Here is a 12960-nt window from a genome sequence, read left to right as displayed (position 1 = left end):
AAAAGGACTTTTCATTGTTGGATAACTTAGTTTTTAAAGATTCAATCTGATTTCGTAGTTTAAAATTTTCTTGATCAGATTTTAAAGATTAAGACGCAGATACTCAAACACTATGGATTTTTCATTTTCGGAATAAGTTACTGATTTGCACAAAAGTACTCACTAATTTTAATATTTATAACCTAACAAACTTAACTAACTATGCACTTATAGGCAATGTACCTAGTCAGATTACAGTATAGCTTGGGTAAGTCGGTGTCGATTACAGGGAACGGTGTTACTAATTAATTTACTTACTATTAAATTAACCTAATTATTAACAAGTTTAAAAGGGGTTTTACCTGATTTTACAAGATCAGATGAACTTAAATTCAAATTCACTAATTAAAAACACACTCTTGTTTAGTTTGAATCCACTTCTCACTTATGGCTAGCTAATGATTACGGATTATTAAGTTGGTTTTTAGTTGTATTAGTAATTTAGTTCTAACTTTACCAATAATTAACTAATTCATGTCAAACCATGTATGTTCACACATAATTAAAGACAGAACTAATTATGAATGTAAATATGCTATGTAAGATTTGTTATATAAACACAATTATGATCACAATACATGTTCTCTAGCACAGCTAAGCTTATTTATTCTAATTACTAACTAAGATTGGTCAATCCTAGCTCTAACAATTCAATGTTCACTAAATCATTAGGTAAACAAGTTCATTCAGTTTAATGGTCACTAAGCTACACAGAACATGCAATCAAGCAATTAGATAAACAAACAGTAGCATGCTAGGTTATACAAATCAAACACAAACAATTTTTACCAACTAAAAATTAATCCATAAACATTGAACTATTCATAAGTTTAAAGCTTCATCTAGCTAAACAAGAGTAGCTAGATTCAGCTGCTCATCATAGCAACTAAACCAACACAGCTAAAAATAATGAAAGACATATTCTTATTTAACTAGAATATAGACCTTTATTCTTTTCGATGTTGAAAACCTTCTTCCAGAACCTTTCTTTCGCTCCAAATCGTCTTCTGAAACGCCTTCCTTCTGCCCAAGGGTGCCTCTATTCGTAATGGTCAAGGATTTATATAGTTGCTGATATCCATAAATTCACGTCGTGAATAGTAAGAAATTCACGTCGTGAGTTGTAGATAACCGTGCCCGTCAAGGATTCCTTCACCCGCGTACATATCTTCTAGAACCAACGATTCACGTCGTGAATCCTTTAAGTCTCACGTCGTGAATAATCTTTTTCCAGATTTTCTTCACTTTTACTCTTTTAATTCCCAAAGTTTCTTTCTTTAACGCTTTCAGTCCCCTTTTCTTCAAAATGTCTTCTTTTTGGCTGTACATAACATTTAAGCTCATAAGTACCATTATTCTAAACAAATTACCAACTTTTTAATAAAAATGTACTTAAATATTGCCTAGAAATAGGTATAAATATGGCAATATCAAAATACCTCACACTTAGACTTTGCTTGCCCTCAAGCAAATTTAAACTTAACCCTTGATTACTAACATCATATGGAACAATCCGACTCTAGCTCAGCCATTATGCCAAGACCTCAATGCATGCATTTGTGTCTAAAATTTTCCTAAAGTACCCCCATACTTTAAATACTCACAATCTTCATAAACACTCGCCCACTTTTTCCGAACAATGATAATTTTATGCAACCCTCCGAATCCATCCGCAAAAAACCTCCTTATCCTCAAGGTATTTTTAGTTGAGCAACCTAAGCATACATAATCTAGAATTACAATCATTGATACCACTATGGAGCTCTTTAGGAATTCTTCACTTTCTTTGACATTTGATCTTTGATTTCTTTGAATTCACCACCTTATTTGATTTGATTTCTGGTATCTTCAACTTTTTGAATTTCTTGGAATTTTTGATCTTTTGATCTTCACTTTATTTGCTCCAAAACTCCTCAAACTTTACTCGTAATTCTCTCTTTTTTATTATTTTTTTAACATGTACCTCTCTTTTTTCACTCAAAACCTACATGCTTAAGCAGAGGCGCTCAACCTCAACCTTTATTGGTTAATGATAATAATTTTCCTGGATACATTTCAGGTTTAGGCTGCTAAACATATTGCATCCCTCAAACCAAGCGGGGTTATGTTTTTGTTCCATGATTTCACTAAAATAAGGGAGGCCACAAATGCACTATAACGTGTATTGACTCAACTAAACATTTGAACTTTCATCGGATCATCCCACATAACACTAGCAATTATAACTCAACTTATTATTACTAGATTTAATTATTAAATATTTCAATTTCAAAATTTTCAATTTTTACTATCAAATTCTATAATTCTATGATTTTCTAGCAATTTACTTTTTCTACCCCTACCCCACACTTATTTCATACAATGCCCTCATTGTATGCATCAAATTTAAAGAAACTTAAAGAAAAGGGAGAAAAAGGAACAGAATCCCCTGGGATAGTGGCGTGAACATCTCCAAAAGTGTGGAAAACGTGCATCTTGAATATGGACTCCAAAAATAGAAACTTGGTTCTTGAACTCACGAAATAAGGAGTGTATCGGCAAAACACGAAATCGAGCCTTCAATCGTCTTCAAATATGGTGTAAGTATCCAAAAGTAGAATGACCAATGTGGGAAAGCATACGCCACATTGCATGGTGGTAAAAATGAGCCAAAATAATCTTGAATATATTGACAAGAAGAATACCATTAACCCATAGAAGACTAAAATGTCAAGGGCCTTGAATCTTGTAAAAATCTAATATTCACGACGTGAGTGTGAAACAATTCACGACGTGAGATCGAAACTGAGCGTATTCTAAGAATCTTCTGATAACTGACTCACGACGTGAATAATAAAAGTTCACGTCGTGAAAACTGGACAAGCAGAAAACATTGCCCAATTCTTCTTCTAATGTCTTAATGTATTAAGACTCTTCCAAAGTCATCAGTTTATGACTCTTTCGCTGACGCTCCACTCTCTTAACTCACCCCACACTTATTTTGAAAATATGGGTCTCGACTCTCGGCATTAAACACTCCCGGCTAAAAACGTACACATTCATAACTCGCTATTCTTTCTAGGCGCTCCTTAGCAATTTCTAAGAAACAATCAACAACGAAGAATAAAGGTAACATAATATTCAAAGTAGTTCTTACAATTCCATAAAAACAAACTAAAAACAAATCAAACAAAATAAATAACGATCAATCATCCTCCTCATTATCATGCGCTCCACTGGTACCAGCTCCATCACCTCCACGACCACCATACTCCGACCATCGTGGGCCAATCGGGTAATGATACCCTAAATGAGGCGGCTGCTCCACCCCAAGATGTCAAACAACATTGTCCATCGTGCCGCCTATCCAATTCACACTCAACGATAACTGGTCAAAGTAACCAGCCATATCACCCCCAAAAGGCGCACCAACCATGGAAGCAGGTGGGTGTATCGGCTGCCCGCGGTCTCCCCTTCCTCTCACGTTCCTGCGCCTCGGTCTTGGCTCTAGCGCAGGTTGGTCGACTGGCTGATCATCCTCATCATCACCCTCAACATCTGATGGAACTATGCCCCAATGCGATCCAAAATTTCTGACCACCCGCATAGTTTCCAAATATCCCATACCAAATTCATGCTCGTCCACACACGTCATCGATCTAGTAATATCGGGAACAACCAAATGATAAGAACGGGACAAACGAGTAACAAAATGCCCCCCACAAATGGGGCTCCCAAGGCGCGAACTCGCGGCAGACCCGACCAGAAAACGGGCTAGAAAATACGGGATGTTGCAACAGACACTAGGCTGTAAGATGCACCATAAGAAAAATAAGTTTTGCTTAGTCACTTTGTCGCCATGCCTCTTATAGTTGATGGAAAAGGTGATGAACCGGTGGAGTAAACGATGGATCGGGGACCGAATACTGTTCTCGGAAGATACTCCAGAATTAAACATCCCGGAGGCAATGTTATGCCAAAAAGAATACCCCGTGACACCCTCCAAATATCCTCTAGGAGCCCCACTCAAAAACATGCCAAACTCGGGAGTCATGGCCTCCTGTCGATCATACAGTCCTACTCTCCAAGCAAACTCAACCAGGCTGCACTCCCGGCGTCACACCCCCAAACCAAGGATGGCGGAAACGTCCGGGGGTGGCGGACTTCATGTATAGTATCACAACAACGAGTATAATAGTGCTCAAAGTAAATACAACCAATCATATATATATATATATATATATATATATATATATATATATTTGAAAGAGTTACATCATTGTATGAATTACATGTTCCAAATCAGTTACAATATGTAGACAATAAGTATGAAATGTTTGACGCCTTAACGTCGCATCCTCAAAAGCACTTAGTTACCTGTTTAATGATTTCCTAAGAATACAAATAGTTTTGAATAAGTGTCAACACAAAGGTTGGTGAGTTCATAAGCTTTTGATGGTAAGAGTTTGAAAATTTATCTTTGTAAAGCGAGGTATGTTACCAAGAAAATCCAATATTTTCCTTATAAAAGTTATGTAGTCCTAAGTACCGGGACCGGAAATGAACAAGTATTTGTCATACTTAAAGATATAAAGTGGTTTTAAATTGGCGTAAAAAAAACCTTCTAAAATTGATAAAAACCCATAATGAATGATGTGTAGTCTTAAATACCAAGACCGAAAGTATACCACAATATATGTAATTAATGATATAGAAAGTGATTTTAAATCGACATAAAATCCCTTTTTGATTTATACAAAAAGAAAAATCTTGTAAACTTTATGTGTTGTTAACTCCCTGTGTGAGCGCTATAATCATACTATGACTAATGAACCTGCCACGACGTTTCTCAGGCGCCGCAAAGCTGATATGACATTTGTCACCCGTAGACCTGCAGGTCCCACTGTAGCTAGCAGCAAGGTGTGGGGTGTCAAACCCAATATAGATCTATACACAATTATCACGTTCTCCCTACAAGATACTCTGATTATAACTACCAGGAATTCTAACCCGTACTCTAGGAGTACTGAGAAGGATAACTCACAATTTAAGTTAACAAGTTTACGTGTGGTGTGTGTAAGTGTAAAACCTTTTTCTATGGAAATAAAACCTTCCGAAATGTATTTGTTGTGTTAATGGAAAACATAAACCATACCTACTATAGTTTATCCGAAACGTTTGTAATGATGATGTACGTAAACTATATTCAATGTAGTTTATTCAATTGTTTGAGTAAAATGGATGTACCTTGATTTAAAGCGAATGTGTTATCCTTTATATTTCAGATGTATTTCAATATATCAAATCCATTTATTAACTGGTGCATGTTTATAAACTAAGGCAAAATGTCATTTATTTGCAATAACACACATTCATATAAAGATATACACCTTGCTCAACATGTTACAAGGTGATAAGAAATTGTTAGCATTTTTCTGTTATTACTAGTTTCGATCGTTATTATTAGAACATTTATAAAAACTTCTTAACAGGTCCAAATCAGAATCCGTAAATTCCGGGAGTTTGGAAAATGAGTCTAGTTTATTCATAAATTTTTCCATGATTTTTAGTGACCTTTAACTTGTGTGAACAAGTCCATAATCACAGACTGGTCCGGATTGATGTTTGAAATGATAGATAGTTTTGTAAAAATCACCATAAATTGTAGAAATATCGTATGGAGATGTGCAAGTAGTCATTTTAAATCTAAAAACTTGAACTACATGCACCTAAAACAGTTTTAAAAACAAAAATGTTTAAGTTGACCAAAACAGTCCGTGAATGGAGTCCAACTTTTCTGATGAAAGCTGTTAGAAAATTTTAGTTATGTTCTTGGTGTTTTAACTTGTATTCTCCCCCTTAAAACTTAAGAAAACATGATAATAGAGGGGTATGAACTCACCTTGAGTGATTTCAGAAGAGGATTGGTGAATAATGGAAGTAAACAACTCAAGAACACTTGAAGACGCCTTGAAGATTTTCGAGAATCTAACATCAAAGTGATGGAGTTTGTGTAAGCAATCAATGGTTTGAGTAGAATGAAGAGCAATAATCACAAGGAGGGTGAATTATACTTACCAAGAATGTGAGAAAGCTTGATACTCAGCCTTGAATCTCGAATTTTGATGGAGAAAGTTTGAGAGAAAAGTGGAGATGGATCCTTGGTGAAATGAGAGCAAATGAGAGAAGTGAGGAGAGAGGATGGTTTGTTCCAGTTCTAAAACGTGGGAAAGGGTGATAATTGAGTAGAAAGGACATTGAAGTGACCTAGGTAAGGTGGGGATGTGTGGCTGGTCATAGAGTGGGTGTGGGGGTGGTTGCTTGTGTCATAAGGTAAAGCAAAGTCAACACTCCACCTTAATTATTCACCCACTAGATTTTATTATTTAAATAAGGATTTTCATGAAAATATGATTAACTTATGAATATCTAGGGTTTATTATGTTAAAATATGATTTTAGGTGAAAATCCCGCGTTAAAATAATAAAAAACGGGCTTAAAATGTTAAAAATATCGAAAATGGGTGAAAAGTGTCGAATTTCCGAAATCTGGCCGAAGTCTCGGCTTCTGATGTTTGGAACCGAGACTAGAGTGAAGACCGAGAGGAGGAGGGGAGGGACCGAGAGTGCGAGGGAAGGGACCGAGAGTGCGAAGTAGGAGGAACCGAGAGGAGAGGCTCGGTCTCGCGAGTTTCGGCCTAAGAGGTCTCGCTTCCTAGTTTCGGCCCGAGAGGCTTCTGATTCGGCTGCTTAAGGTTTCGGTCCTAAGAGGACTTTCGGTCCCTAAGAGGACTTTCGAGCCCTTAAGCCTATTTTGCTCGATTTTACCCCGATTCAAGCCGTTTTTGACCCGGTTAAGGGTCGGAATGATCCGAATGACTCCAAAAAGTTATGGAAACTTTTGAGAGAGATTTGGGAGAAATTTCACATACTTGGAGAGATTTGGGAGAGATTTGACATTCTTGGAGAGATTTCTCATACAAAGAGATATTTGGGAGAGATTACACATACTTGGAGAGATTTGACATTCTTGGAGAGATTTCTCATACAAAGAGATATTTGAGAGAGATTACACATACTTGGAGAGATTTGGGAGAGATTTGACATTCTTGGAGAGATTTCTCATACAAAGAGATATTTGAGAGAGATTACACATACTTGGAGAGATTTGGGAAAGATTTGACATTCTTGGAGAGATTTCTCATAGAGAGAAATATAGTGAAAACGATTGAGAGAGGTTTCATTTGTGACCTTTTTGAGTACCCGGCTTCGCAATGCAAGGTCCGTAAACCTTGGTAAGCCTTGTTTAAGGATCTTTCACACTCCTGATGAGTATGCAACATTGTTTTATCGGTTTGGCTCGCCACGTACCATGGTTTTAGGTTAAGGAGATCTAGATGTACGCACTTTTCGATTTATGATCTTTCATTAGAATAGCGAGTTGTATAGAAATTACATAATGTAAATTCTAGTACCCACGGGCAAGATGAGTCGAACGGTTTGACTTATTGACTTCGGTGGACTTTGACTTGGCCGGAAATTGACGGTTGTCACATCATCCCCCCGTTAGAGGGAATTTCGTCCCGAAAGTTGAATTTAGGTAAGGAGTAGGCATGAACAATCGAGTCAAGAAGTGGGGATACTTCCTAATCGACTGATTCTCGCGCTCCCAAGTGACTTCAGGTTCTTGGTTAGTACTCCAGCGAACCTTCACTAATGGGAAGCGGCGTTGCTTCGTCCGTTTGACCTCTCGGTCCATGGTCACTACGGTTCTTCCATGAAGGTGAGGCTCTTTGTGGAACTCGATCTCGTCGAGGGGGATTACAAGAGTCTCGTCAGATAGATACTTCTGCAAGTTTGGGACGGGTCGGGTAGAATGTACCTTACCAAGCTCGCGGGAGTAGATTGAAGTTGCGAGTTACAAGGTTGATTCTGAAAAGTATCTTGAAAGGCCTAAATATTTGGGATTTTAGCTTTCCACGCCTTCTGAAGCGTACTAAGCCTACCCAGAGTGAGGCTTCCAAAGGAATTTGGTCTCTTATTCTGGAGTCCTAAAGGTTTCTCCCTCTTGCTTCTCTTCCCTATCAAGGGTTGCTCCCTTCAGGGTCAGAGTCGTAAGGGGGTTCTGAAATTTACGAGAAGTTCCAAAGGAACTAAGGCGGTAAGTCAGCGAGACCTGGACCTTTGGCATATTCTTGTTGACGCCTTTGGTGCTGACTGTTTCTCAACGGTTTTTGATCAATTGAAAAGGATCCTTAAGAATTTCCACATTATTAATGATGTGCCTTAGGAATTTGACCCCTAAATTCCAAAACTCGTATCTAGAGGACTTCAGGTGAGGTTTCTTTGATCATATTGTTTTTGCGGTTCGTTGCAGCTGTTCTCTTTGGTTTCCTTCTTACTACGAGGGTAGATAAGCAAGTCATTTACAATGACAATGACGAGCTGATCTTAGTAAGAATGGCATTTCCTATTCATTAAGTTCATAAATATTGCGAGCGGGTTGGTCCTGTCCGAGGGATATCACTACGGACTTGCGGTGTCCATATCGAATTTGGAGGATTTTCCTCGGACATCCTTCTCCAACACTCGCGACTGGTGATATTCAGACCTCGGGTCCAATTTCTGAAGGGTACCTCGTTCCTTGCGGTGGGTCTGCCTATTCGACTATGTGAGGTAGATAGTAAAGGTTTCTACTGGGGATATTGTCGGGGCCTCTGACATCGATGGAACTACGAGAAATTTGCCTTTCTATTTGAAAAATAAGACTGAAGCCTTCCAGGGTGAGAAGCTTGGTTCATTAATTTCATTGTTGAGTAGCTCGACAGGTTTGACCTGACAGTTCTTGTAGCTCGGTAGGAGGCATGTGGGTTTGGTTTACGCGACTAGGCCTTTTCGGATGGTAGAACATTTACTCGTCCCTCTGGGCAACCTTGGCCCGAAGTTCATGGCAGGACTCGCACCTAGTCCATCTATCATTAACTTGCGCATATAGGTCGTATGTGTTTAAGATTGGTAAGATAGTTGGATGGGTGACTCTGCCCCAAATCCACAACCAGACATGGAACAGGAAATAGGGCGGAAGCACACATCCAATGTCTGTGGAATCTTAATTATACACTATCCTCGCGTATACATGTAGTAGTGGTAGACTAACCGTATCCGTCCCAAGCTTCTGTGCTTGAACCTTGCCTGCTACATGCGTGACATTCCCGAAAGTCTCCTGTACATACTTGTGGTAGGTTTTCAGGAAGTATAACACTCCTATGGTGCGTGTTTTAGGGTCTCACCACGAAAGATGATCCGGAGGTCCGTGCTGGGTTCTTATGAGAGAAGAAGGTTACGACATTCGGAGGGTTAGGTGAAGAGCCCTTTTGTAACCATTAAATCGAGAAGATGAGGATTATACTAATTGAAACTGAATGGAGACAACCGAATCTTTTTAGATAACATGAGCCAAGCTGTACTCATAAGAAGGGATCACTAAAGTGATGAAGTATCTTGTGTTTCTTTTCCGTATTCCGTTTTGTTTGATGTTATTATTACTGTAGATGATTTATACCATAGTGTCTAGCACTGGTAGTGGGTGTGTTTCGATAATCAGTAATAATACTTGACATCGTGATCCGTGACAGGTCTCCCTATGATCGAACGGTATATGAACGTCGTATGTGAGTTGATGTTGGTGAGATCGTCGAGTGGGTAGCCCCACTTAATTCTTACTGCTAGACATGGAATAGGAGTCAGGATGGAATTATTTGTTTCATGACTTCGGTAATTTGATTATAACTAACCCCGATGTATGTACAAGTCATCACATCTTACAGGTAATGATCCTAAGATCATATATGGATGTCTTTGGTTTGATTTGAACGAGGGAGTATTTTAACTACCTTTAGAAAGACATGGATTTTAGCAAGCATATAAAATTCATTACAAACATATGATACTTAAACGTTTTTGTCGTTGGGAAACATTACAAAAGTCCTAATATGGTTTCCTATTACCCTTGCTGGTTCGTTTGTCATACTCCTCCGGTCTCCCCGTCATTCCCCTCAGTTGGACAGTTTCTCTTGAAGTTTCTCGTTTCGCCATATAGGAAGCACACTGGAATTACTTTGGTAATGGGGGTTGAAGTGATGTATTGAGTCGGGGTCCTACAAAAACGGGTGGTATGCCCTTTCCTGTTGCAGTTTTTACAGTGCATCTCTCGGCAAGCCCCATTGTGATGGAAGCCACATCGGTTACACTTTGGGAGTGATCCGTTATATGGTCTAACTGGCGTTTGGGCGGCAGACCCCGAGGCTAGTGTCGCGGCGTTCGTCGTGACTGCTGTTGTAACGACAGGTGTAGCTACGGATTGCTTTCTTCCAGCGAGTTTTTGAGGTAGGTTACACTTCTTTTTGGCCAAGAACTTTCGCTTCTTGCTCGTAGGTTTGTGGCCTGAGGTATTTTCGCTGGCAGACCCCTGTTGGTGCTCCTGATTGTTACCACAATCTGTATTGTCAGTACCACTTCCACCCCTACTGGCGTTGTTAGCATTGAATTGCGCCATGATGGCTGTCACGGCTGCCGTGACTGCAGCTTGAAAAGTAGCAGCGTCTATCTGCAGTGTTGGCGCCTTGCTAGTTGGTTGGTTGTCTCTTGGTGAAGACATAGCTCTGTTTCACGACGAAAAACGACTTCGTTAATGGAAATGATTATCTTAAGTGCATCTTTACGATTTATATATATACGCATATAAATTTTGTACAATACTGTACTATTCCTAGTGTTTTCTGCTAATGTTCTTGAGATGGAGTTATGGCAGTGGGTAGGAATAGGTTTCATACGGGCGTTAAGCTTTACTCATCTTAGAATCATGTTTGTCCGAACACACTCGGATGAGGAGTTTTGATGGGACCCGGTGCATTAGTGCTGGTATGATCGCACCCCATAGGTCTATGAAGAAGGCATCCCCTCAATCATAAGGGTTAAGGAGAGAGACGACAACGAGTCTTTAGAATGACTATACGTCGCGAGTTTTCTAACTGAGTTTATCGATCTTAGTTCATTTTGTTGTGTATTTCGGTTGTTTTATGGTGTTCTGAAAACATTTCATAACGAGAGCCTGTAAATGGTAGACTTATTAATTTTTTAGTCGTTATGTATTCAAGTGTGTAACGCCCGTAGATCCAGGCTAGTCAATTTAGAGATAATAGGGGTCGAAAACGACTTTTCGACAAAAGATTATTTAGAATAAATGATTTGAACCAAGTTGTAGTATATGTCACAAGGTTTCCATACATATAAAGAACGCTGAAATCCGAGTTATAACGAAGAAGTTATGACCCGTCGAAGTTTCGCGACGGAACCAGCACGATACCGGGAAGCGTGAATAGTGAATTTATGATAGAGCGAGAATTAGACTTAGCGATCTAAACAAAAGTCGTAGAATATGTTAAACTAAGAACATCGATAAAAAGAACGCCCAAATCTGACTTCGTATGAAGAAGTTATGATTTTTCGAAGTTTCGGACTAGCAGTGTACAACCCGAAATTCGAATATTAGATCGAGCGGTTTTTAGCCGATATGACCTGAACGAGAATCGAAGATCTCGTTAAGAGTAGAGTAACGAGAAAAAGATGGGCGAAAACGGACATCGGATGAAGAAGTTATGAGGATTTAACGGACCAATCCTGTCCCGGCCTGTTAATAATATAAAATTTAAAATCGAGCCAAAATTAGCCGACAGATTCTAAATGAAAGTTGTAGAGTACGTTCCCACCTTCGCGTGGATATAAATAACATCGAAAACGGATCTCATACGCGAAAGTTACGAATTTTTAAAGTTTATGATCGAATTTGCGAAGGCTGATAAATAATTGATGACGTGGCGCGTTATGGGCCGTCCATCGCTGATCAGATCTCGCTTCGGATCATGCCACGAAGCCTCGCTATTACGCCCCGCGTACAAAGAAGCTACGCCCCGCGTAACTTCGGTCTGATCCATCCGATGAGTGCAAGACAGCTGGGTCCGAGCTGGTGTTCTTATCCGAGGAGTACGCCCAGCGTACCCTCGGTACGCCCAGCGTAATGACTGAAGCCTGGCCCTATAAATAGATGTGCGAGGCTGCCATTGTTCTTCACTCCAAATCCACTTCTTTCTCTCACTAGTTTCTCTCTCTAGCTCATCTAAACCCCCCTAAGCCCTAGTTAAACCCCTTAGCACCCGAGGGAAGCCCCAAGGCTCCCGGAGTCCTGAGAAAAAGAGCCTTTCGGTTTCGAAACGCTGCTCCAATTAAGTTCCGATTTTCGATAAAATTCGCTGTAAGTGTGCTACGCTTACGCAATTTTTAATATAGCTTTCAAATAATTATAGGAATGTTATTAGGTCCTTAAAATAATTATTTGGGCTATTATTATGAGTTATATTGAGTGTTATTAACGCTTAATAATAGTCAGACTAATTAATTTGTCGCGGTTATCGTTAGACTAAACCCTAGTGGTATTGGTACTAGGTTTTATCGAAGGAAATCGTTTTGAGAGTATCGAAGCGCTGTCCGAGTGCCGAGTCACCAACTTTCAGGTGAGTGCATAGTCCCTTTCATCTTACACATAGATATGAAGTATTTTATATAAACTACGTGCTATGTGTGCATATTATCTGAATACTTGCTATCTATGCTGGTTGAACGTTTTATACATGTTTTAAATGATTTAAACTGTATACGTATTTTATATATACGACTATGTTGGGTATGACATGGGTAGATGAATGATGAGAGATATAAGATGATGAGAGTATACATTGGTAGCTATAGACTTAGTGCCTATTGGACAAACACCGTTAGCTATAGATTTAGTACCTGTTAGGAATTGGTAGCTATGGATTTAGTACCTGTTAGGAGCTAGTAGCTATGGATTTAGTACCTGATAGGAACTGGTAGTTATGGATTTAGT

Source organism: Lactuca sativa, chromosome 3 (genome assembly GCF_002870075.4).
Source record: "Lactuca sativa cultivar Salinas chromosome 3, Lsat_Salinas_v11, whole genome shotgun sequence".
Lineage (NCBI taxonomy): Eukaryota > Viridiplantae > Streptophyta > Magnoliopsida > Asterales > Asteraceae > Lactuca > Lactuca sativa.
Note: the sequence above shows the minus strand (reverse complement) of the source record.